This window comes from Lonchura striata, chromosome 11 (genome assembly GCF_050655825.1).
Source record: "Lonchura striata isolate lonStrDom1 chromosome 11, ASM5065582v1, whole genome shotgun sequence".
Taxonomy (NCBI): Eukaryota; Metazoa; Chordata; class Aves; order Passeriformes; family Estrildidae; genus Lonchura; species Lonchura striata.
This window is the reverse complement of record NC_140713.1, coordinates 20,285,912-20,313,374: the sequence shown is the minus strand read 5'-3', so window position 1 is coordinate 20,313,374 and position 27,463 is coordinate 20,285,912. Positions and strand designations below refer to the sequence as shown.

Below are 27,463 nucleotides of genomic sequence, written 5' to 3'. Positions count from 1 at the left end.
ATTATTATCCTCACTTTACTGGATAGTGAGGCAGAAGGATTAGGACCTAATCCTGCTTCTCTTCAAATAAATGGGAGTTCTTCTCTTGACTTCAGCAGGAGCTGGAAGAAGCTTCTGTGGCACATCAAGGTTTGAGTTCAGTCTAGATATTAATCTACACTGAACCTCATGGAGTCTCTTTCCTCACTGTATTACAGAGCCTGGTGTTTCCTGATCATGTTATCTAGACTTTTTTGCAGTATTCATTTTTAATCTTCCTCCTTACCATTCTGTTTTGGTTGTCTTCTATATTATTTTATCCTTTTGTTTTTTAGTACATTTTCAAGTCCCAGCATATTCTTGATGCTGCACATAGCCCTGGGAGATGGATCATCCATGAATTCTTCTGTATCACCTTTGCCATCTTCCTTCATGGTTTTATCCAGTACTGCTCTTTTGCCTATTTTTAACAAATTTTATTTTTCTGCTGGTCATGTAACTCAGCTGCTGTCTACTGTAATGCTGCTTCTACGTAGATGACCATATCGAACTCCTTTTCTTTAGACAAGTTTTGTTGCTGTGAAAACAGTCCATAGTACTTTACCATAGTTATAATAATTTCATGGCTGTGATTATGCTAGCCTGCCCTTTATTCTTCTCAGTTATTTTAGTCTCTTCCAATATTAGACAAAGCAGGCCTGTCTCACGCTGTAGGTGCTCAGGACTCATATTGTTACCCTTGACATGATAAGCAAAGCAGTGCTATAAAAAGACTGTAAGAAAAAGTATTTAAAATCTGAACTAAAATTATTTTAAGAAATCCCTTATGTGAAGGAGAGATAGGTGAGTTCATTCTTCCCAGAAATAAGTTGAATTATATAACTTCTTTATCAAAGAAGAATCAGTTTGTCTGACATGTAAGAGAAGAGATTCCTTATTAATATCAGTTACTAACCACGTATTTCAGCATTACCAAAATGAGCTCAATCTGTCTTATAATAAGGCAAATAATTTCTATGATGTCAGATTCATGGTGTTTCTCTACTTGTTAGCCTGCTTTGTTCCAGGGACAATTTTGGAGTTCACTGGCAGGCGGTGTAAATAAAGACCCATCCACAGAGGTTCATTTCTGAAGGCTGTCACAAATTTAGGTACAGAGGCTCCCCAAGGACCTGACACTGGTGGCTGCAGAAGAGGTTCAAGGCTGAGCCTCAGCCACAGGTGCTGCTGGTCACTCACCTCCCTGAGGAGCTTTGGGAGAGCTTCCACAGCCTCTGCACAGTGCTGGGAAAGGCCCTTGGACAGGAGCCACGTTCTGCACATTGCCGGCGGCTCTTGGGCCACTAACACCTCTGGCAAAAGCACTCTAAAGCTAATTAAAAGCCAGTAGCACTGGCACCTTATTTCTAGCAATTTCTCTGCTTGAAACAGCCATTATTGAACATTAAAGGTAAAATCAATTGTATAAAGGTAAACAGATTTGTAGTAATGCGACCGTGACCTATAAAATGACAATCTGACATTAATTTTTAAGGATCATATATTCACATATGCTGTCATTGTAAAGCAAGTAATGCGACTGGAAGTAGGCCTATGCATTTTGAGACTGCATTTACAGTTTAACATGCTGTTACAAATGTAAGGAGGCTCCTTCTCTCTCCTCTAATTTTTTTTTCACCAGCTTGACAGTTTTTCAAACATATTCACTGTCAGCCCTAACAACCTGTCAACAACTGCCATTATGTGAAAATTGCAAAGACTTGCTTGAGCACTGTGAAAACTGACAGACATGCCACAAGGATAAGTTCCTCAGAAACAGAGGGCTAAAACTTTTGAAAGGTGCTCCAGCCCTTCCAAGGCAAAATGAACAGTCAGATATCAGGGGAAAAAAACATACACTTGTCACATCTGATATCTATTTCTTTTCCCCTCAAATTGAGGTGTATGTGAAGGAATAAAACATAGATTAGGACAAACTGTGCAACTTACTAGAGTTGGTGCAATTTACCTCACTGTCAAGCAAGAGAGGCCAAATTTATCTGCTGTGTAGATGTGCTGTGTGGCTGGTACAAATCCTGGGAACCAGGGATAAAAATTCACCCTCTTAGAGTATCTTTAAATGAAATATGATTTTCTCTGTGTGACTCACTGTAAAAAATAAACCTCAGTTAAAGTTAACTATAATATAATATATGATAATGTTAGTGAAGAAGTGACCCTGCAATGCATGGTGGACTTTATAAGGCTTATTATGTTACTCTGTACACGAATCTTAAACAGCTGCAACTGTGCTGACACCCGTGAATTTGCCACCTTCTGAAACTGGTGTAATGAGGGCAGCTGTGTTTGCCACTGAACCAAAATGGTTCGATCGGGTTTGTGTGGGGAGAATAAATCTGGATGATCCACAGTGTGTAGGACAGTGCTGAAGCGTGTCCATGTTGTGTGCTTTACACCATGTGGGAGTAGCAGCACAGCCAGAGAAATCTTTGGGAGTTCTGCCCTCTGAACATCCTAGGGAAAGGTATTTTGAATCTTCGGTAAAGCCACTGGGAGATGGGCAGGATGCTTCTCAAATGATGTATTTCTTGGTTATTGTTTCATTCTAGGTGTTGTTCCTAAGTTGGGACCAGTGAACAGTCTGTGTACCCATCCTCAGATGGGTGTCACTGGTGGGCTCTCAAGTCACATCCCTGTCACATCTCCTTGTTTGAAGCCCCAACTGACTTCAGTAGAAGGGCTGTGAGCTGAATTTAGAGGAAATTTGTGTACAGTTAGCTTTGAAATGTGCCCTATGGTGCTGAGCTGCTGGAAGACTTTTAAATCCTAACCAGTTTTCATTTTTGGTTGTCACCATCAATCTTCTGGATGACTTGATTTCTGAACATAAACCTGTATGCAGTAAGATGAAATTTGTATATGTCCATTGTTTTAATTTAAAGACAAAAAAGCAGCCCAGGGTCCTTGAAGTTTTTGATTGAATGTGTATGAAATGTCATGTGTATGACTGAAGGAAACCATAGGTATGAGTCTTCCATGTTACATACAAAGTTTCAGCTAATTATACTCTCATGGAAAAGTAAGTGGAAATACCTCTGTCCTATCTAAAAATGAACTCACTCTCTGAGTTTCATGCATTTGGAGTCTATCTTGAAAGCCATCACTCTTGCTGAGTCTCGGAAGATGCTCGGCACCTTGCTGACCTACCCAGAAGAAGCTAATAGTGATAGTGAAGCACGTCCCTGTGGTCCAGTGTTGAATTATCAGCTCTTTCACAGCCATGAGCTTTGACAACAGGCAAATAATTCAACTCTTTAGTCTGTGTTTCTCAGCTGTGGGGTAGCATCATGATACTCTTTGCAATTTGGGAACTGTGGGAATGAAGTTTGAGTTGAAGGTTCTGAGATCATGTAGGGATGAAGCAATAGAAATGCCTGGGCAATTAGATGAGGTGGTTGCTGTGTCTGGATGTTTATCAGAAAGTGGTGGGGTGGGGGGGCAAGGATAAAAAAATAACTAAAAAAAATTTCCACCACAAATAAAAGCAACAGCAAGAACCTCTAGCAGGAATTCCTTTATCGTAATTCCCTGGTGGGATTTGGCTGAGGTTTGTTTTGGGCCTTGGGCATGGTCTGTGTCTCTCTGTCTCTCAGCCCACAGTGGCAGGGCAGGGCAGGGCAGAGTCAAGTATGAGCTCATTTTGGTGTGGGTTTTGTTCTGAACAGGCCCAAGAGCATTTCCTTCAAAACATCTCATTACCTTTAAATATTCTGTGACACAAACGTAGAAAAACCCTTCTAAAATATACTCAGCAATAATCTAATGACAACTCATTTTACTTATTAGCAAAGTGAGTAAGTAGCTAAATCTCTATTGTTTTTTAAGGAATTTTTCACTAGAAGACACTTAATTCCCTGTTAGCCTTAAGCTCAGAGTTGTTCCATGTTGTGCTCCTCTAAAACAATGTTCTCTGTCAGGGAAGACACTGTAAGTAATCTGAAATAACACAATTCTGAAAGAGAAAGAGTCCTTATCCTTCTGTTTTAATAACACCTCTTATTTCTTTATCCCTCATGTTCTTTTTTTGTTTGCAGTTGTAAAAATCAGAGTAATATTCATTGCGTGTCCATTTTTGGGTATATTTTTATTTTGGTTAAAAAATATTTTGAACCTTTAACAACCCTTAGAGTAAATAGAAATTAAGGTATTACTATTTTGCTCTTGTAACTCATAATGTTTTATTTTCTTTTATATAGACACTCTCCCACTAGTTCTTGCTATCTCTTTGGTTGATATTTAGTTTTGCACTTGTGAGCTATACAAGGAAAGGCTATTGGTTTAATGTTTATCTGGTGGTCTAATCTTGGATCATAAGATGAGCTTAAATCAAAGCTTCAATGATACTTATCTAATTGAGTCTAAGCAGTGGCAGCCTGTTGCAAGGTTTTGGTGAGCTCTGAAAAGACTGGTGAGATGGTCACCTAACCCTGAGGTTACAGGGGTCACCTTCTGGCTCTTCCCTTAATCTTGCTGTTCTTCAGCTGGAAATCACTCAGGTAATACAGCTGGCTGAAATGGGATCTGGTTTTTATTAACCAGGAGACTGCCTGTGTGTTTTGAGTGTCTTTCAGTGCATGTGGGAATATGTAAGGTTATAAATCACAGAAAGAAAATACTGTAGCATTTCAATAAAACATGCCTAACTGGAGTGTCTGGGACAGAGAACATGAGTATTTCACTACTTTCATGGATCACAATAAGTCACTCAGAAGACAAAGTGCTTGTAATTTCTTGTTCTAATGTCTGACAAACTTGGGCAGGATTCCTATCCAGGACTACAACCGAAAGGCACAGGACCTGACACTTCAGAGTAGCCTCATTTCTCTAGGAAGGACACAGGTTGAGATTTAAGATTTGCCCTGTATCAGGAAATTCTTGGCCTTGCTGTTCAGTGTCACAGCAAGTGATAGTAAATGTGTAAAAAAGCTTCCTTGACCACTGGCTAATAAATTCAGGGTATTTCCCTCCCAAACTGCACTTCTTTTGGATCAATTTCTATGATCCTGTATTAATTTTGACGCTCTCAATCCACAAAAGTATTCTGCAGAGCTCTTGGAGTTCTTGTAAATTAACTGCAGGGTTACCAAGACCTGGCTAGCTCAGAAAAGGACATCATACACCTTTCCTACAAGGACTTTTATTTGCTGAGGATGAGTTTCACTTGTCCATCTACACACATCTATGAAGAAATATTGATTCCAAGGGTTCCAGAGACATTTGATGGCTTCAGGAAGGAAAGCTCATGTTTTTTTCATCCACCACCATTCCAGTTCATCTCTTTTAAACCCTGCTGTGACTCTGGGGTTCAGGCACCAAGCGTTACTTGTCTGCCTCAGCCAGTCACTTCTGACATTCAGTGTACTTGATCTGGGGCTGGTAGTTTACTTCAAACGCTGTTCATATGAATGGGTCTGGCAGCTGGGAGACTGCAGAAAAAGTGCATGAACAGTGATTCTTGTTTTCTGTCTTCAAAACAGATCTATTGTCCTGTTTCTGCTGGCTGTTTTGAAGAGTCTTGACTTTGAAGCTGGAAAGAAATCATTATCTAAGTCGCACTCATTTAAACTTAAGGCCAGTGGTCTCATAACTGATCACTCACATTAGCCTTATGAACCTTCTCCATGGATGGGTGAGAAGAATATTGCTTTATTGTAGGATGATTTAAATAAGGAAAAAAAATCTATGGGCTCTGAATGTGCACAGTATATTACATGTATTTATACATTCTCCATCCAGCATCCCAGCTTCTATAATTTGATTATAGATCACAGCTGTTTCTTTTCTCTCTTGACCTCCTTTAGCCTGTGACATGCTCTGCTATCATTCTCTCATTCTCCTAATACTTTCACTATTGAAAATACTATAATTTTCTTTTTCTTGCTGTCAGGTATTCAGTAATTTCTTTGTCCTGTCTTGGAGCTTAGACTCGGAAATTGAACTGTCTTGATTTTTTTTTTTAAATGACAACTCATGTTTATTTGATTTTAAAATTTATGCGGCAGGTCTTTCTCTAACACTCAGATCTCACCTAAAGCTTTTTCCTAAGGGTCTAAAAGTGCCTTTCAAAAAAGGAAAACCCAGTTGTCTATTGTTAACTTAGGAAAAAGCATGATATTGAGGTGAGTGCTCTGCTTAGAGAGAGGAAGGCTATCAGAGACAGCACAAAAGCAGAAGGGGAGTGTGTGATATTATTCAGGAATCTATGAAGACCATTGCAGGGGGAGGTTCCTATGCTAAAATCAGATTGAGACTTGAATTGTAAACTGGTCATTACAGCTTGAAGACTCTTTCTTTCTGAGATTTAAATGGAGAAATTCAATCCTGGAGGTCTGATTTTGGTTGATGATCAGGCCAGAGACCAGAGCAAAGTGGAAAGAGATGAGGTGAAAAGGATGCGGTCATATTAATTCAGTGCAGCTTCAGACAAGCAGCACCAGGAGATTTATAGGACTGTTTTTGAAGGGGAAAAGTGGGCATGATAAATGGGGTAAGTCAATGTCAATTTGTGAAATTACACCTGTGTGTCACAGTCTATCAGTAACTTCCTCCTGCTATATTTGGCTGATTTTCTGGTAGCAGTGAGAGGGATCGAATGGTGACCAGCCCACTTTTCCAAATGGCTAATTTAGGAAAGTAACAAAAGAATTGGGCTGCAGTGTGTGAATCATCTCAGATAAAGGTCAGAAATTACTCTTGTTTTACCTAAGGATACTTGAGCTTTTTAGAAACAATTACCTCATAACTTCTTCAGTGCAATGAGAAGCCCTGATAGAATTGTGAGAAGGCAAGGAGGCAGAAGAAACAATCAGGCCAGTCCAGTTGTAGTTCTGGTGACACTGATGTCCCAGCAGTACCTGGAGCTTGTCATTTTGGGTGCCATCTCTAGAGAGATGTAGGCAAAACTTTGCAGGAAGGAGCACAATGAACTTGAGAGTTTTGTAAGATCACACTGCAGGGCAGAGCATTTGAGGATCCTGTTCTCAGCAGCTCTTCCCATGGAACCTCCCCTCCCTGGTGCTGGCTCCCAGCCTGCCCTGTGTGTCAAGGCAAAGCCTGTGACATGCAGAGCTGAGGGATATGGTTCAGCCTGTCCCCACTTAGGAGTGGTCTGAGTGTTTGTCTAAATGCAGTCGTGCTCTGCCAGGCTGTTAAATGTAATCAGTTTAGGGTAAAATCAACAGAGATACTGATTCTGGTTAAATAATAAATGCTATCCCTGCTCCCTATCATGCCTCTCACGTGGGAGGAAAACTCTGCATGGGATTCAGTTCTTGATATACTTATATTTGTGGTTTATGATAGTGTGTGGGAGTTTAGTTTTTTTTAAATAAACAAGCAAAAATGTATCATAAACCAAAATACTCTCTCCTGAAGAATTTTATATTCTGTATTGAGCAGACACAAACCATTGGGATCCAAAGAAAGAAACTCTGGAGAAACTTGGATAATGAGGACTTTCTGAAGGAAAAGTAGGAGACTTTGATGAGAGAGGAGGGGGTGGCTTTTTGATTCAGAAATAGAGTACTGGTGGAACATCTTGTGCTGTGTGCAGACACAAACATGGATCTCATGGAGCAATTGCCTTGGTTTTGGTGTCTCCCAGTGATGAGTCTCTGTAGCAATAGTCTGAGTTTTTTTGCTGTTGTACTAACAATTTTTGACTCACTATATGAAGTCCATTAAATTATGCATGAGATGTGCTTTTTGCCCAGTTTGAACTGTCCACACTAATGGAAGCACTAATGTTAGATGAATGGTGTCTTCAAACTAATGTGGTTCTTAACTGGTGAGCAATAGGCTGTCAGGGTGAAAATGCAGGAAGCCTAAATACATGGCCATGTGATGAAAAAGGGTGGTGCTGTGGACAAGTGTGTGCTGGAAAACAAATGACTCCAGGCCACTCTTAGACAAGTAAAGATATAGTCTGAATAGCCATATCCTGCTCTGGTTAATGGATGGAGAGCTATCAGAGTGCAATGTAGGTAGAGGGAAGCTTTTTCTGCCTCAAACTGTGATGGGGTGTCAAGAAATGAAATCTCTGACTCTCCTACCCCGAGATCCAGCAGGAGACAAGGTCTGATGGAGCCCAGGAGACCTCAGTTCTCAAAAACACTTATTTCCATGCCACATAAACCAGGCCTTTTTTCAGCCTTTGAGGGACTCTGCTGGCTCAGCCCATATGGCGAATGGCAACCTTTGATTTGAGAACAACACAAAAGTATTCCAGTGCTCAGAAGCATATTGGGCAGCAAGGCCTTAGGAGGAAGCCCAATATGCTGTTAAACAGCTGTCTGTTTTCAGGAGAGGGATGAGATTAAGAATGGTTTTGTATTTTACCCTGGACTTGTCCTGTTGTAGGATTTCCTCAGACAACTCAAGATGTTCTGTGTGATTTGACAGGCTCCTCTGCTTTGCTCTCTGCAATAGTGAACGTTTTGGGGCTGTGTTTATTCAGCTTTTTCTTTCTTGCACACATGACTTGTGAGGTCCCTGCATGAGGCCACTTGTGTTTCTTCTCAGCAAACTGAAATAGCACATCCAGGGGCTCTTTAATACTTGCACAAGCTTGTGTACCCTCCTTCCTTTCTGTTACTGCAAGGATTTCTGAGCAGGGAAGAATATCAGAAGAGCAAATTATGGTTTAAACTGTAAAAGCTTTAGTTTATTCACTAATAACATTATAAACCTAGATTTAAACCAATATTTTTGTTGTTTGGAGAATTTTGCTGTACTTCAATATTTATGAGGTTTCATCTTGAACCATTCAAGGTAGGAGCATATTTCACTTGTAGAGAAAAGCTGAAATTCTCAATTGTAATGGAGCTAAAGCTTTAAGAATCATCCTGGGTGGCAAAATTCCCCCAGCAGTTATGGGAGTCATTGGGGAAGTGAATGTGTTTGCTGTATTCCATCTCACTTCCTGTTTTTTTAGTAACATCAGTATTGACTTTCTGTGCTTTGTTGTTAGAAAAGTCTTAATTTGATGGAGTATTTTAATAAATAGAATGTCTAAAAGGAACAACTTCATGCAGAATGAATTGTTCTCAGGTCCTGACTTTAAGAGAAGCCTGTGCCTTTATCAGCCAGTTTTATAAGCCCTCACCCTGTGGGGTATTTCCCCACTGGGCCAGTTTTTCCAAATGGATTCTTCTTTTGTTTACTTTTATATTGGTTTTGTGTTTGTGAGCTACTGTTTGAGGATTTGCAAGTTTTATCCTCTTCTTATTTTTCCCCCTGTATCTCTGCTTCAATCACAAGTTATTTTCAGAAATGTGGTAACTTTGATTACTTGATTTTTCAGAGATTTCTGGCTCCCTATATTCCTTAAACTTCTTAGAGAGAAGACTCTACTACTCAATGTTTTAGTGGTTTTCAGTCTTACCTTTGTGTCTGAGGAAGGCTGAGAGGGGGCAGGTCAGGCATACAAGAAAGTTTTAAAAAAACACTTACCAAGATGATTGTCTGGGTGATTTGTAGTTGGATTCCTGAAAGATCTCTTACATGGTTCAAGAGGGGCAGATTCTAAAATGTGTTTGAGTCTTCGCATTCACTGCTTTTCAGGAGCTCTAAGGGAACACCTCAAATGTGTGAATTCAGCCCTTGCTGTCCTTCAGTGGAACTTTGTATCCTGTATCATATTGGTTTTAAGAAAAAGTTTATAAAATAAGTATATATGATAATAAAATATAAATTGAACCAGACTTTATAAATGTATAAAGGAGTATGTATCAGATTTTACTGCCATTGTATAGCTAATCAAGACCTCTAAATACAACTTGCAAAATAACCTTCTCATTTTATGGGTAAAAGTGGCAGAGCAAGATAAAATAGCTTCTGTTTTCCCAGTTATCTTTGACATGTAAGAAGCAGGAGATTGCAAAGGTCATGGAAACAGTTAAACCATAGCTTAAGAAAGTGGTTTTGCGCTCCTTATTCTGTTTTTCTAACCTTGTATTTACAGTTATTTTTTCAGCTGCTTTGCTTTAGAATCCCTGAGATAAATAATAAGAGGTGTTAAAACAGTATCAGCAAGTAACTTGTGTCAGCCCAGACCTTTCCTTGTTGAGAATCCAAATTTCAGAGGAGACGGGAGGTTTCTTCACTCTGTTGCTCACAGCAGCAATGTGTGCACCTAGGAAGATCCTGGCCTGAAAACAAGACTTTTTTTTCCTCTTGGGAATCTCTTCAGTTTAAGTAAAGAAGACAAAGTGTTCTGATGAACAGCAATTGAAAAAGTAAAAAAGTAATAAATTAAATACCAGGATGCTGTGCTTCTCTCAACAATGATGGAAGTCAATTTTGGAGGTTGCACTGGGGTTTATAAATATCAGTGGACAGACCTGGGTTTATACAGACTTTTTAATTTTTTTTTTTTTTTTGCTTTATTTACAGGCTGTCAAAGTGTAAAAGGGGAAAATAGAGAGTGGTCATTACCAGCAGCAAACCTAAATAAATTGCTGCCATGCTATGGATCAATATACCTGTTTGGTAGATTCCTGAATAGGTGGAGAATGGAAATAAAATCCTGTGTGATTTGGTTAAACTTCATGTCCAGATAGATCATGGACTTGTACACTTCACTACAAACATTTATAAGATAAATATTGTTTTACAGCTAGAAGGGTGTAGGGGGTGCTTTACCAACCTCAGTGATGACAAGGTTATTGCTATAAGGAATTAAAATTTTATTCCAGGCTTGTATGACTAAACAGGATGTGCAGATTAACTTTAACCACGTATGGGGCCCATCTGGAATGAAAATGGTGGAAGTAATGGATAGAGAAGTGACAAGCAAGGAAGGTATTGAATTTCCTCAGCAACAACATACAGCGATGATGAAAAAACAAGTTGATCTGTTTTTTGACTTCCTGCATCCCTCACAGGAGAACAGAGCATTCAGAAGGAATTTGAGTAAGTTTGTGAAAGTCTCAGGGCAAGTTCAGGAGTGGCTTTCCATGCAGAACAGCACCTGCCCAGTGCTGGCAGTATGGAAATATTGAGTTGGCATTATTTGGACAAAAATGCTGGAGCCAAATGAGATGTAGGAGTCAGTAGAATTTTGCAAGTATTGGAATGAACACCTCTGTGTCTCCCAAGCAGCATCAGTAATATGCCTGGAGAACAAAAGCAGCAATTCTGCAGTCAGTGTTCTGTGGCTCTAGCAATCAAGGAATGCCAAGAATTAGAAATTAAAAGTCTTATTAGTTCATCTCCCCCTATAAAGGGATGCTTCCTTTGTTATGTATGATGATAATTAGCTGGACGGCAAGGGGAGGAGGTATGGAACAGCAGAGATTTAAAACAGTGATGGAGAGGCCAGAGCTGAGAGGATGAAACTGCAATTGAGAATTATCAGGACTGAGAGCTATGGTTTAGTACTTTCCACCTCCAAAACATTGCATAGATATTAACCAATTAATCTTCACAAATGAGCCATGAAAATGATCAGTGGCTTTGTTGAAATCCAAACAGTGAAATCATGTTTCAGATTTAGCACTTAATGTCCCAATCTTACAGCTTAGACAGGAGAGGGAGAGCCTGAGTCTGAGATTTCCAAGAGCTGCTGGCTCCAGGTGAGGTTCCAAACCCACCATGATGTTGCCCAGGGGTGTCTGGCTGGAAGATCCTTTCAGAGATTTAAAGGCAGCAAGGACTGCCTAGTCTGAAGTGTAACATAAGCTGTACAATTTCACTGGTGATATTCCTTTTAAAGTTCTTTTGCTTGTGGTTGAGCTGAAGCACATCTTTTGAAAAGAAGCTTTTGGGTTTAATATTCTAGAACATAAGTGATTTGCCACGTTTCTTTAAAACTTGTTGAAACAACTAGCTAGTTTTCCTCCCACTCTCTTCTTTGAAGTAAAGCGACAGTAAAGGAGAGATGTTTAAATACTGAAATAATTGTTCCTTTCTGTGTGGATACTGAGTTGGGTTTTGTAACACCTCTACTGCTTGTCTTAAAAGGCCAGAAATATAAATACTACACTCCTGAATGCTTTCCAAATCTCTTTTATACCATCCCAGAAACATTCTGGGTTCTCACAGCATTTTAAAAAATTATTTTTCAGTTGCAGTGCTATGGCTTTTGGAGCAATAACAGGTGTGTGTGTGTTTTTTCAATTCTGGGATTTGCTCTCGAAGAAAAATAATTAACACTGGCAGGAGTTTGATTGCATTAATTCACAAAAAGAAACACCCAAACGATAAATCCATAGTGGGAGAAGTGCCCATATGTTACAGATTGGCTTAACATGGATGAGGCATTAAATAAACTAAGTCTGAAAAATAAAAACCTTATCAGCTTTATTAGCATTGAACTCTGTGGCTTCCACTGGGGCTGACACACTTAATTAAAGATGCTCTGGTCTAATTAGGTTGCACATCAAAAATACAAATATAAGTTGGATTTTTTAAAGACCTGTCTGAGCTCCAATTCCCAACGTTGTGAATATTTATTTTATTCAGTTAGTCTCCGCCTAGACCAAATGTTGTTAGGTTAGCTAACACAAAAATACAGGGTTTGGAATGTTTAGATTGCTAGCACTGAATGAGGCTGGCTCAGATCCTGGATGTCTATATATCTGAGGAAGACAAGTGCAGGGAAAGGAGAAAGACGACTTTATTTTGAATTTTAAATCATTATCTGATTCTCTTTGACTGGCCTAATTCTATTGGTGACTAGCTCATGAAGAAATCCATGGCCTTCATTTGTTTTACTACCTGTGGGATTGATTCCCTAAGGGTCCAGTCCAACCTCCATGGAGGTCAGTGGGACAACTGCCATTGATTCAATAGAGGATGGTTCAGAATCAATGGGAATGCTGTGTGTCACAGTGGGGAGTGTTCCTTCTTTCTACCATCTCCTGTGCTTTAAAAATGGATTTTTCCTTCTGTCAAATAGAGAAGACCTGTCATACCCTGTCATATATTCCCATGATTTTCTCTGCGGGCAAGGTTGAGCATGGAAGTCTTTGATTCAACCCCTCTTTTTCCTGTATATAGTTCTTTTTTGATTGATACTGGAACTCTGTAGCCTTGTCAGCCTTTTGCTGCCATTTTTTTACCAGTTTTAAAAGTTTTTTTCTTTTTTCTTTAATTTGTAAATTTGTAATTTTCCTTTATGCAAGTTATAGCTTCTTCTGACATCAGTGACTTTGTATGGTGTCAGGACAGCAGGTCGGAACTTCACCTCCCATCTACCAACAATAATTTTCATTCCTAGTGATGGTATTTATCAATCCTAAATCACTGAATAAAATGCTGCTATTTCAAATGTCTAACCAGATAATTATTGCTCAGCCAAACACATATTGGCTAGCGACAGTATGACATGAGAGCATTTCTAAACATTTTTGTCAATGGGAAATGGAAGCCCATACAGAGCCTTTAAGAATCCATCACTGATTTGTGGCCCTGTTTTGGTAGCTTGAAATCTTAAGTGACACTTGGACCTCCCTCAGTGACAGACATGGGAGAGATGAGCAGCATGAGGCCTGTGGCTGTCGTGGATTTTACTCAGCGTGTGAAGCTTGGATCAGTGTGATGGCAAATGGACACCTAAAAAGAGCTGGGTGGCCACAGTGCTAAGTCTGATCCCATTTACAACTGTGAGCACAACAATATTTCCCAAATATTATCCCTGTCATATCCTATTGTGGAGGTGTTTTGCTTTTGCATGTGCAGTGTTAACATTAATTTTCCTTAGCCTGGGCTCTTTCTGATCACTATCTGCCTTTTGCAGTTTGCTGCAGCAGTAGTTGTTGCTGGAACAGGATTTTGCAGTAATTTAAAACTGTTTTTTGAGAAAAGAGACAGACAATTCTGATTTATTGAGAGTGACTTAGTGCTAAATGGAGTGCAACTCCAGGCTGCCTTGAGCTATTTTGGCTTTGTTTCCTGCTTTGCTCACTGTATGTGTGTATTTGTGTGTGTACATCCCTACAAATTCAGATCCCACCCTAGAGCTGAGGAAAGCAGCTCAAACACTGAGCCACCTAGAGACAGCTGAGTGCCCCAAGTAGGTGTGATGTCTCAATGGCTGAGCTACTCTTTGTAATAATTTCTGCTGAACAAAGCTGCAGTACTAACACAAGCTGTCCCCACATTCTGTGCCCTGTAATGAGAGCAATTTCAGGACCCACATTCTGCATTATCTGCCTGACTCAGGACATAAATACAACTGCAGTAGATGCTCCAAGGCAGTGTGAGCAGAGGGGAGGTGCATTCCTGCCAGGAGCCATCCTGTGGAGACACTGAAGAGCATCACCAACCCACCAAGGGTTTATCTGAGTAGGCACCTGCCAACGTGGTCACCCCTGCTGCTCTCAAGATCCTCTTTGCTTGGAGACCATGCTCATGGTTTTATTTTTCTCACTCTGGATAGTGTGGAATGCCAAGCAGCTGTAATCAGTGCTGTGATTTGCTGTTTCTCTCAGTGTACTGCTGTCTTCAGGCTCTTGAGAGAGGAAAGGTTTGGTGCATAAATTGTGAGCCATGACAGGGAGCGTGGCCTTGTGTGTTTTACTGTTGGTATCAGCCATCTCAGAATGGAGTGGCAGCTTTATCAGGGAATAGCCAGCATTGGACATTTAGGAATAGATGCACCTCTTTCTACTTTCTGAACATACATTTTCCTATGGCACCTTATGGAGCTCATTTTAAATCCTGCTTCAGGGCAAAAATATTTATGGCATACTTTAAATAAAACATATTATGTGTTTTGTACAAACATATGTATCATTGTCCCCCTCGCTGGAGCTGATATAATTTCTGACACCAAGTGCTGTGCCTCATGCAAAATTCATGACATGTCATTGAATAAGAATGAATGTTCCTTTAAAATACAAGCTTTGCAGCCATGATAACCACTTAGTTTTCAGTTTCAGGAACCAAAATCCTTCCTTGCTGTGACTATTTGAGTGAAACACAGTGTCAGTGAGTGGCAGCTTCAGAGAGTGGTGGCACGTTGAGCATGGTTCTCTCCTGCAGATGGTTTTTTTACTTCTAAGTCAATGGTATTTGTGGATCTATAAATCATCCCTTAGAGTAACAATGGTCAGTGAATGCTTGTCTCACTTGTGGATATATAAGCATCCCATTGTTAAAAGCTTTCACTGCTGAAACTCTTCATTTCTAGATCTTATTTATAAAGAGAAAGGAAAAAATAGTTCTGCCAACAACATACATGTGGTGGAAAATTACCATAAAATCATAATGTGCTGCTGCAGGATGTTACAGGCATAAATTAAAGACTGAGTTAAGACTGAGGGGAGACTCACCACAGTTACATCTTCCTCCTGAAGGGAAGAGGAGGGGCAGGCAGTGATCTCTGCACTGTAGGAGCAGTGACAGCACTGAGGGAATGGTCTGAAGTTGTGGCCGAGGAGGTTTTGGTTGGATGTTAGAAAAAATGCTCTTCTCCCAGTGAGTGCTGGGGCACTGAACAGACTCCCCAGGAAATGGTCACAGCCCCAAGGGTGCCAGAGCTCCAGGAGTATGGACAACACTCCCAGGGACAGGGAGGGATTGTTGAGGGGTCTGTGCAGGGCCAGGAGTTGGACTCAATTACACGGTGGGTCCCTTCCTACTCAGAATATTCTGTGATTCTGTAAATCAGCAGACTGTGCTTAGCACTCTGCAAGCAGTAGAAGTGGTCCTCAACCTCAAGGATGAACAAATAAAAGAGCACAAAATAGTGGAGAAATAAATGCTGAGTTGAGAGGGAGAAAAAGACCCAACAACAAAACAAACAACAAAGCCCAGCATTTCAGAGGCAGAAGGGCAGAGCAGTGCCAGGCTGTGCCTTCTGGAAAGAGCCTGTGCTGGCCTGGGTTCCTCTGCTCACCCCAGAGGCAGCATCCTCTGCTGGGGGGGATGCTGGTCACTCGGGGTCTGTGCAGCCAAGGAGCAGTGCTTGGATGCTCATTCTGCCAGCTGCTCAGCAGTTTCATCTCTGCTGCTGTGGTGGAATCACCCTCAGAGGTGACTTCAAGGCCACAGAACAACACGATTACATTCTGAACCAGCTCAGGGGGTGATTAAAGCTTAACTTTAAAAAGGAAATACGAGTTAAAAATTAAAGATTGGAAAATCAAGACTAAGTTTAAAATAAAAGCACTGTGCTTACCCCTTCCTGGCCTAGCTGTGCCATTCGCAGGGTGTGCACGTGGTGTGATTTGTGGTGCTTGAGGAGGCCTGGGACATGGATTTCTTCCTCCATGGCTGAGGGGCAGGCTGGCAGGCACTGTGCATCCGTGGTGATTTCTAAGACCGTGTTTTGTAGCATTTTGAATTCAGGCCCAGTACTGTGACAGCTCCTGCCCCTTCAAACCACTCTGGGGTGGTGGTGAAACACAGCAAAGCCTATTGAGTGATATTTGCTTAAAGGCTGAGAGTGTTGCCTCTCACATGAGCAGCAACATCATCTCCTTGTGCAGAAAATCACTGCTCTGACACACCTGGCTCCATCTCCCTGCCATTAAACCGATTAATACAACAAATGGCATTTTATAATAAATATGTGTCACTTTCATGATTTTAACTGGTCTTTTGATTTGTTTCCCATTTTATGTTGTTTAGACAGACTGATTTAGACAGTTAAAAATTCACTTAACCATGATACATTGTGGCTGCCTGACAGACAATAACATTGATATATATGACTAGATGAGTCTCCAATTAGATTTGGCAGCACTGTCACAGTCAGGGAAAGTTTCCACAAGTACTCCATTGAAATATTATTTTATGCAACCTCATGGAACAAAGGCCATTTTTAATTAAGCAGGTCCTCTCAAAAAGATGTTACACTTAACGTCATTTTTTTAAGTGGCCTCTGCCCTTTCAGTGTCTGCCCTCTCAAATATACTGTTTGGTAGCATGATTTAAAATACATATTTAAAAAGTACATAAAGCTGATAAAAATAGGTTAAAAAATGATAAGTGAAGCTTGCCCTGGATGTTATATTTAAAATTAGTTGTAAACATGGAAGAAACAGTCATTTGATAAATTATCATTGTTCTTTATATAGGAAAGGAAAAATGTAGAATCAGGGACTCATTATGTGATCATATAATAATATTAATATTCTGTAAATCTCAGATTTTATGAACACTTCAAACTAACTATAGAACAGAAGAGACTATTAAGCAAGTGGGAGACCTATTTCCAATAACATCTCTCTAAAATACTTCAGGTGGATACCAGTGCAATATAAATGTGGTATAAATACATAGAGCTGTGCTGCAGCTAATGGAGATGCACATCATCTCTGTCATCCAAACCTGCCCTGGCTGGGGTTGGAATCTGCATCCCTTGACTTCACACTTGCCATGGCTGCTGCACATGGAAGATGTGGAAGGATTGGTCAGGTTTCTCCTTCTGAAGCTGGGCTCTTGGTGGGGTTTCACCATGATTGTAGAGAGCAGAGCATAAGATCTAGAGTGTAACCTGGGAGTGTCCAACTCACCCACTGCCACACAAAATAAATAAAAAATTTCCTGTGGATGTTCACAGCTCAGGGGAAAACAAACAATAAATGTACTACTCCTGTATCCTGGCATTTAATGAATAGAGATGCATTTGTTCCTAAATATTGTTGAGACATCTCTAATGATGCTGTTGGGGTTGTGTGTGTGGATTGCTCTGTGTGAAGAAAAAAGTGAGTGGAGGAGAGTGGTACTGTGGGGAGGGCAGGGATGTCTGGAATATATTGAATATTGAAAGTTTTCAAATTGCATCAATTTCAATGGCAGCAGAACTTTGTTTTTATTTTGGATCCTGTAGAGACGAATCCTCTAAGGAAAACAAAGGCTGTGGGACAGTCATGATGTCTTCAGCAATTTTGTAATTCGTTGTAAGAAGATCAGAATTTGACCTGGTTTTCTCTATACATATCACTGAGGAGGTCAGTCTGTACATTTGCCTATGCAAAAAGGTTACTGGAATAATTTCAAGTGTGAAGGTAGAATGTGTCATACCAATCTCCTTTGTGGGCACGTGGTGCCCTTTAAAGCAGAGTCAGGCTGTGGCTTATTTTCATACAAAAATAATACACTTGAAAATATAACTGGCAATTTCCTGTTCTCACTCCATCTGTATTAATTTCAAAAGTGAATGGCAACTGCAGTACTTGAAAAGACTTGCTCCTCTCCCATACCAATTCTGTACAAAACTGTATTTTTCCATATATTATTGAGGAACTGAGTGTAGTAAACTGAAAAACACATTCATTTCTTTGCAGAAACAAGTTCTGTGGACCCTGCAGCATGGCGTGATCAACTGAGCTAAAATACTAAATATTCTAGAACTGCAAGAAAAAGATAACTACTTACCTCTGCTCTACCCTTTGATTTGTGAGGAAGACTTGGTTCAGGTCAGCTTGTAACATCCAAGGAAATAGAAGCTTTCCATGTGTGAGTTTTAAGGGAGAACACTTGGCACCTACTGACTTAGTGCTGTCATGGTAATCCTTGCCAGAAAAAAAATACTCCCTGCAGTGCCGTTTCAGGTGACCATTTCTGGGATGTTTAGCTCATGTTCTAGTCGCCCCTCTCTGTCTCCTCCTTGAGCTCTAAATTTATTTCCTTTGGTATTTAAGTCCTGTTTCAGGGCAGGAGCTTAATTTTCCTCAATAACCCCAATTTGCCTTTAACAGTAGATCTGATATCTTCTCTACTGATGGAAAAGATAGGAGGCTGTTAGCACTGGTATATTTATATTGTGCTAATGGATTTTAACCCTCTTACTGAGCTGTGCTGATAGTTTAAAATAATGACTAGGCAATAAATTTTTTACTGGGACAGGTGTACAAATAGTACCCAAAAGAGAGTGGTGCTCAGGGTCAGTCTATGAAAAGAATGATGTCCCAGATTATAGTGCAAGATGAAACTGTTTCATATGCTGGTAAATCCTGACGACACATGGTTTTAGCTTGAGCCACCAAGACTTATTTGCTATCATTAACAAGATCCACATGTATCCAATACTCAGATCCACCTGAGTCAGAGTCATCTTGGCTTCTGTTTCAGAGCTGCTTATCCACAGGGAGTGGGAGTGTCCCTACCACCCCTGGACTCCAGTAGGAACCAAAGCTGCACTCAGGAAAATCCTGGTCTTGTACTCTTTGTTACAAGCCTCAGCTATTTCCAAAACCTCCATGTAACTCCTGGATTTCCTGTTGTGGCTGTACCAGATGTGAATAGTGGGAAAACAATTAATGGATCCTGACTTCAGTACATGACATAGCTAACTTGTGCTATGTAACAGCATAACTAACTTGTGCTAACTGATGTCTTACTGTTGTTTGGTAGCAATGTTTTTTTCCACAGTGAAGACATTTTTCATAAATACTTTATTGCGAGAAAATTTTAAAAAACACCAAAAAGTTTTGTTTTACATTATTTCTATTTTCAGCTCCACACTTGAGTTTTCCTACTGAAAAAGTCAGGTTTTGTTTTCACAGTTTAAAAAATGTCTGCACTAAACCGGCTCTGATATTCACACTTCAGCATCTGCTTTCCAACAAATCACAGTATTTATTTTTGAATAAATGAATAGAGAATGTGGAGCAGAAAGTGCAAACTGCATAACTTTAAACCATATGTAAAAAACCCCATGATTTGAAGTATGAGCAAATAGATAGGTCCTTTTGACCTAAGTGGTTCATCACCTGTTTAAATCACTAACCAAGCTGCAGTGACATTTCTGTACCTGGATAATACTCTACTGGCATTTACTAGGTTTGTGCTACACAAAATTTGAAGAATCCAGAAGCATTTGTTTGTTAAACAGATAAAGGGTTTGAGTTCTGTAGTCAAATGGGAGCTATTACAACCCTGCTAAGGATAGCATTCAGTGATACCATCAAAAAGTTGTGTGCCCCTGCTGAAGAGAGCAGTGTCACTGCAAAGGCTGTGTGCTTCACTGGTAGCCTTAAATACCTGTATAGCTCACACTTTCCCCCCTCAGGACATCAGGCTTGTGAGATAATAAATACAGCACTTCAGAATGCAATAAAACACTCATCAGCTGTCAAATGTAGGATTCACCTACCCCATGTTCTAGTGTGAATTTATGCCATCTGATTTGCAGGAGCAATTAAAAATTCTCAAGCCAGCAGTCAAATAGTTTTATTCTGTGCTTAGTTATCATAGTGACAGAGATAATCCACCTATGGAAAAGATGTCAGTCTGGCAAAATATGTAGTTTACCTCTTGGCAGTGCTTGTATGCCCTTCCATCTTTTTTTGTTTGCTCTGTTATTGCTGTAAAATTGTGGGCATCACATGACTGGTGTTTGGGTTGGTGATAATGTTTTCTTTCTTCTGGTTAAACTGTAGGGAGAAGTGACTGTTCAGTCCAAGGTCTGGGATTTTAAATGAACAGGGAGCTGTTTCTTCATTCATCACTTCACAGCTAAATGCCAAACCATAAGCATGGAAAAGGAAGGTAGAACAAGGATCTTTGTCAGCAAATAGGGACATCTTTCAAATTGTAGCTTTGCTAAGAGTACTTGGCTGTTATAAAATATTGTCTACTCAGTAAATCAAACCACTTTACCTCTCTTTTGGGCTTCTTGGTGTTCTCGTGCATGGAGGAAATGTCACTTTCTGATGTTGCAAATGGGTCTGCTGAAGAACAGGACTTGGAAAAAGCTGAGTGTCTTCATCACTTCCAGAGGGTATCCCTGTGTCAGGCAGTGGGTTCCTAGGGCAGGTGCCATGATGACCCTGATCCCTCAGCCTTCTTTTGTTGTTTACCTTAAAGCAAGATGTGTCTGGAGTAATTGATGATGAGCAGAACAAGTCTGTTCTGAGCAACTTCAGGTGAAAAGACACAACCAACAAAACAAGACATGCTTGAAATGAACTTAATGTCCTAAATCCTTCTTTCCCATCAAAGATGGATTTTTTTTTTTTCATTTCAGTAGAATTTTCTTTTTTTTTTTTTTTTTCATTTTTTTACGGGAGATCACTAGGAAAAGAACAGAAGGGATACAACTGTTTTTCTCCATGGAGAACTCTTTTGAAATGGGCATAGGGGTGAAAAGAAGAAGGAAAAAATCCTGTCCTTGGAGTTGGCAAGTGTTGCCACCGTGGTGGTCGGTGGATGTTTTCCACATGTGTACGTGAGGGCAGCAAGGATCCTGGAGCTTGTTTTTCTTCTGTGTGCAGCACAGCACGTTGGCCTAGATTTTATTGCTGTGACCTGAACTCATCTTTGTACCATGGGGGAAATACTTGCAGTGCTTTACAGATCTCAGGGACAGTCTCATTTTCTCAGCACAGAGCTAATATATCAAGCTAATTTACTGCCGTGGTGTGTTGCAAAGCCTATATAATATTGAGTAAACATTGTTGGCTTATACATTAACTGTAACTAAAACCCAGTGCAAACTTTATTCTGGCTTCAGGATTTTCCTTGAAGGAGTGACTAAGAAAAGAAGCATAGACTTTTTTTTTCCTTTCCCACTTTTTCTTTTTTTTTTTGCAGTGAGGAAACTTTACTCTTAAACTTGGCAGTTCTCTTAATTCTAGGTCAAGTGGAAGGCATGGTTAGGAGCTTTCTGTGTGGCTCACTCTTTGACTCCTTTTCTTTGTCAAGATCCCTTAGTAGTGTTTAATGTGGTTTCTTTTTCCTGTGTGGTGTGCAAATGTAACTGAACAAATAAGAATCTAGATGTGTGTCTGCTTGGAAACTTAGTAGAGCTGCTATGGTTTTGTATGGCTAAGGATGATAATGTTTTGGGTGATCTAAAAAAAAAAAAAGAAAATAGTTAATTGAATTTATGTGGGAATCCTTCTCTGAGGATCATAATATGCTTTACCATCAAGATTTAATTACAAAATAAAGCACTTGTGTCAATGAACATCCTTTAAGAAAAAGGATACCACCAAGATATTATTTTATTTTGCAAAAATCAGTATGTGTCCTTTTACAGGTTAAAACCATTAAAATTTGATGAAAGAAATGGTGATATTTTCCTATGGTTCTCAGTGATCCTGATGACTGAAATTGTATAAGACTTTTTTCCCCCAGTATGTACATTTCTTAATTTTACAGTAACCATGTGTTCTATTTTGTATAGGACTTTCCAAGTTTCATATGTGATACTGTCCCAGTATCCTGGGAGCATGAAATAACATTAATCAAAAAGTGTAAGGGCTTTATTTGTATTCAGGGCATATTGCTCTGCTGAGTAAAATTTGTTCTGGCTTAACTGTGAACAAACTTTTCAGTGGATGAGAGTTAATCTTATTGAACAGTGGTAGGAATAAAAAGAAAAACATCATCAGAGCTGGTGTTTTGCTCAAAGTGAATATTAATGTCTCCCCTCTTCTGCGTTTCATGATAAACTCAGTACATTACTGGAAAAAATTCTCTCCCATAAGAAAGAGCCAAATGCCACTCCCAAGATAGATTCTGACAATAGGGACAGCAGCATTTATTCCTGAAAAACAGTCCCATGTGTCTTCTGCAGGAGTCAGGGAACCCCCAAATGAGTCACTGAAAAGCATCCCATTCCTTTGTTTCTAACACTGAATCACTTTTAATCCCACCAGGTTTTTGACATTGGGGCAAATTTCAGTGGAAGGAAATTCTCAACTCTCATCCTTCACAGGAGTTTGCTGCTGCTGGGGTCTGATGTGGAAGTGTCACAGAATGGGCTGTGATGCTTTTAGAGTTTGCTACAGAACAAAAGATCATTTCTGACTCTTTTTCTTACACTGTATGGAGGGAAGGAAGCAGTCGCTGGGTTGTTTTCTGTTCCTTTTTCAAAGGAAGCCAATTGAATTGTGGTTTTGGTTTTTATCAAGTGCAGTCAATAGAAGATTCTGGTATTGAAGATGGGTAAATGTATTACAAAGAATACCATTTTTACTTCTTTTTTGAGATATGAATCAGAGTTGGACATGAATTTTGGTGTAGAGGGTTTTTGTATGCTACTTAATTTTCTGATTGAGCCTGGTGATCAGAGTTCTACAGTGGATCAAGAGTCTTTTCTGTTCTTGCCTAAAGCAGGAGGAGCAAATGGATTCTGTAGATCTGATCTAAACCCCAGTGAGGGCAATGGAAAGGCTGCCATTGACCTTGAGATTTGGATCAGGTGCCTGTTACAGTCTGTGTTTTTATATATATAAGCAAATTTTGGAGGAAAACTATCTGTTTCAGCCTTCATTACAAGCTCCAAATTTGTACTTTTCTTTTTAGATTTTGCTTTTGGAAACTGTTATTATAGTGTAAAGAGGTGTATAGGTAATGTTTGATTCATGCCAACAACAAGAAAAACACTACTTACCACCAAGGAAAGAAAGACAAGGCAGCCTTTACATGCAGCCATGAGTCCACTGCATTTTCATCACCAAGATTGCTGAATTTCAGATATCTGCTTTCCCAGTGCTTGGGAATCAAAAATTTCTTATGGTTTTCTAGCATTTTTAAAGTTTCAAAATCTTTAATGAGTTGAAAAGAGCTTTTGAGAGGCAAACTCATATAATGATGGAACTAAAGTATTACTTGTATGTTCTGCTTCCTTGTCCATGACTTTATTCATTCAGTTACCATTCTTCTCATCATTTTATGATCATCTAGCAACTTTTTTCAATGCCAATTGGATTTTTCAGGTAAAGCCACTAATTTCGATTGTACAGTAGAAATCAGCTTTCAATGGTATTTCAATTAACCTTGCTATTAAAGAAATTGCTTTTTACCAATACTCAATGGTTGGTTGACATTCAGAGAACACACAAGTCCTTTAATACAATCTGTATTGAAAGAAAAATCTGCATTTGTTGTCTTTGAACTAGCTTCTTGTAGTTTGGGGAGTTTTCAATATAGCTGACACACAGCAGACTGAAAACAAATGCACAAAGTATTTTGAATTAAAAGCTTTCAAGCATTCTATGCTATATTATATATTCTATTTTGTTTGGGCATAAATCCTGTATTGGATGTCTTTTTTTGTAGATGATGTCAGTTATTTACTGAAGCCACTGCTGTAAATAACACACGTTTCTTGAGGTGCAGACAAGCTGCCAGCAGTGCAAATCCACGAAAAGCTCTACATGGGGAACAAATGAAGAAAACATTTTGGGACAGAGTCTGAGACGTTTTTCCCCAGCAGGATAAAGACTTTGAAGGATTCTGGTGCTGGATTTCCCACTGGAGGGATGGCATTTGTAAGCATGCTGTAAATTTTAATTGGGCCTTACAGTGAGAAATATTTGGAAGATACTGAAAACAGGGTTGCAGACTTGATTGCTTCATTCAGCTCGTCCTTGCATTTAGCATAGCATGCATCAGTGGGAATTTTTGAAGTTGTGTTTTCTTTAGCAAAATAGGGAATATTTGGGCTGAACTGCCCAACGTGCCCATATTCTGATGTTTCCATGGCTTTTCCTGTAGCCATATTTGCTTGAGGAGGAAAGTGCTCAGGGTCTGATGTTGGACGTTCACACACGAGGCTGTGTTTGCAAGCAGCTTGCAAGGAGGTTCAGACCATGAATGACCCAACAAAACTGCATGTGTGGGAAAGGAAAAATACATGTGGAAATCATGCACATTTTACCTCTGAACTGGTTCACGCAGGAATCTGATAATCTGGCTCCAGACATTCACAGGACTTCTGGTTGGCATCTGGCTGAGTGGAGTTTATCAGTTGTGCTCAAAGCAGTCCAGCTTGCTTTTAAAATGTCATTGTTTGTTTTCAAAGAGTCAAAACCCTCAGCTTCCAATTGGCTTTTTTGTTCCTGAAGACCCAAATGTTAAAAACATCCCAGTTAAAAAAAGCACCCTTTTCTACTTTTTACACCTTTATTTGAAATCTGAGCAAGTTGACCCTGACAGGGTTTGAAAACTTGAATTAACTGAGAAGTAAAGACCAATCTGAAATTGCAACAGATGATAGAATAGAGCTCTAAATAAGAATACAATAAAATAATAAAGAGACAGCCAAGTTGTCAGCATTGTAACAGTGTTTTAGATAATCCCCTCTGGGCCATTTTCTTAACAGCAACCACTTGTGTTTATCCAAAGATTAGCGCAGAGACTTTTGATTTTACAGTGCATGTTTCCCATCTACTTTTTAAAAAATATTTATATGCTTTTATATATATTGCTTACTATTCCATGTGAGACAAATAATACTACATCACTTTAGGTTTTATTGGGAAGGCATTTAATGTTTGGAGTCTGAAGTAAAAAGAAGGAAAAATTATTTGGTCCTGTAGGCTGTTTAAATGAGGATTAGAGCCAAATGATTGGGTCCCAGGAAATTGGCCAAGCCTGGATACTCACAATGTCAACTTGCACGTACAGTACATAGTTTAATATATTTATGATGAGACTTTTTTTCTCCCTAAAAAAAAACTAAAGAAGCTATTTGCCATTTCAGCTCTGCTCATAAGACAAGAAAACAGCTGAATCAGTTAAAAATAAAAATATTCCTTTGGCTTAATTTGACAGTAGAGTTTTGCCCAAATAGGAGTACAGATCTACTGTGCTAGAAAGAGTGAGATGTGGAATTATGAGAATATGGTTTTCACAGTACTGTCCAATCCTGTTCCAGAAAGGAGGGAGGTATTTGCCAGCACTGGCAAATGGGGCCTTGGGTTTCTGCTGGCTTTTAAGGCAACTCTCTCATTTTCACAAATGTTTGAATAATAATGTTAGTAATGAGCTGTCAAAAAGATTGTTATTTTTGCATCTGATTTAACCTCATTCAAACAGGAAAGGTGCATTAAAATAGTGGAAATCATGGAATAAGAGTGGCTTTATCTGAACTTCTCTACTGGATCAAATCTTTGATCAATTGGAAACAGGTGTAAGTTAAAATGAAGCAGGAGTGTTCACACTGAGATTGGCCCTGGTTTAATTAAATTGATTTTCAGATCAATTTGAATTGAGCTGATGCAATTTGCCCTGTTATTTAAATTAGGCCTGCAGGAGTAGTCTTGGAATGAGGGACTGTACACACTACGTGTAAGAGTATCTGAATCAGGACCATTATTATTATTTACGGGAATCTACTTTTCAATGAATTATTTTTTTCAAATTAGGGGGTAGCAGCCATAATAGTCCACTGGCGTTGGCTCCATTGATAATTATACCATTTTTCTCCTTTTCATAATTGTCCTAGTCTGAACTGTGCTATTTTAGCAGAAAATGTTAATTATTTTATCAACAATTGGCAGACCCTGCTTCAATTTGCTGTTTTCCCTTTAACCAAAACAAAGATTACAGGCCCTGTTCCACAGCTCAGCTGCTGAATCTTTGCTAAGAAACTTGGGAACCCCTTTCTCATGAAACACTGTGTAAAGCTTTAAGCACTCTTTGAAGCTGAGTTGTATTAAATGGTAGACAAAAAAAGCCCTCTGAAGAATTGGTGCTTAATTACAACTTAATTAGCATAATTATGCATGCTAATAGCATCTCAAATGAATAGCAGTTGTCAGGAGGTTGGGACCATCTGTAAGAGTGTCGGATTAATACATCATTTTTTATTTCTAACAACGCTGTAACTCTTTCCCTGAAAGTGATTTTCATTAATCAAGTTCATTTTTATTATATAGAAAATTTGGCATTTTTCATTATGGGCCATTATCCGTTTCCCCATGCAGTCCTAATACAATACTAATGAGACCCCATGTGGCTACTCCACACTGACAATGGTAGTACAGGTGTATTATTATAATTGTTACAAACAGCACATTGTACCTCAGGACTAGTAGAGTTCTAATCTCAAGATATCAGGGTTTCCACTTGGTACCTTCCCTTGGGCCCTGTACAATTTCCAGAGCTTTATGAAAAACATACATGTTTGTGGTTATGAGGAAGCAGATTTAAAGAGATAGAAGCGTGTTTGTTTTAGAGCTGGAGAACTTGGAAGTTCAGTAAGCTGCTTTGGAGATTTTTTTCTTTTACTGGCTCTGCCAAGCTTTGAGCTTCAAAGAAATTGCTTCCTCTAAAGAGCTGCTGAGGGGCACAGGGGTGATGCAGTAGATGCTCTGAAAGCATCAGCATTTACTTCAGAATTTGGGTGAGTGTGATCAAATTCCAGAAGTATTATTCACTATAAAATTTAGTGGGAAAGGAGCAGTGGAAAACATGTCCTGGATATAGAAATGTCTGCAGAAGGAATGTGTGTGGTAGACAAGTAGTCAGGTTCTAGCAGGACACAGCAGGTAGTTGTGCACAGAAAGTGGATTTTGAAAGTTTAGAACATCTTTTGTGTTCAGGCAGGGGCCAGGGCCTGCTGTCAGCCATGCTGCTGGAAATCCAAAGCATGATGATTTAAATCTCTGGACCTAGTTCAGATTTACAGTGCAGCAGCTTAGTGCATAGCTGACCTTAGCGTTGTGTTTTAGCTTTAACTAATTGGTTAATGTTTGCTTTGTGGAGTCAAAAAGCTCTGTGTAAGCTTTAAGGATTA

The 27,463-nt window shown here is 39.5% G+C and overlaps 2 long non-coding RNA genes across 28 annotated transcripts in view; one reads left to right on the top strand and one right to left on the bottom strand.

The window, feature by feature from the left end:
- LOC110476338 (uncharacterized) overlaps positions 1-27,463 on the top strand; it is a 524,174-nt gene that overhangs the window by 210,127 nt on the left and 286,584 nt on the right. The gene's annotated exons all lie outside the window — the stretch shown is intronic.
- LOC146766442 (uncharacterized) lies at positions 56-19,947 on the bottom strand. 3 transcript variants are annotated; one of them, XR_014957977.1, is made up of 3 exons: positions 18,367-19,947; positions 9,490-9,667; positions 56-717 (listed from the first exon to the last, which is right to left on the bottom strand). It is a non-coding gene; the product is annotated as an uncharacterized LOC146766442 (long non-coding RNA). The 3 variants fall into 3 exon arrangements; XR_014957976.1 differs by having other exon boundaries at positions 56-752; positions 18,367-19,946; XR_014957975.1 differs by having other exon boundaries at positions 56-556; positions 18,367-19,303.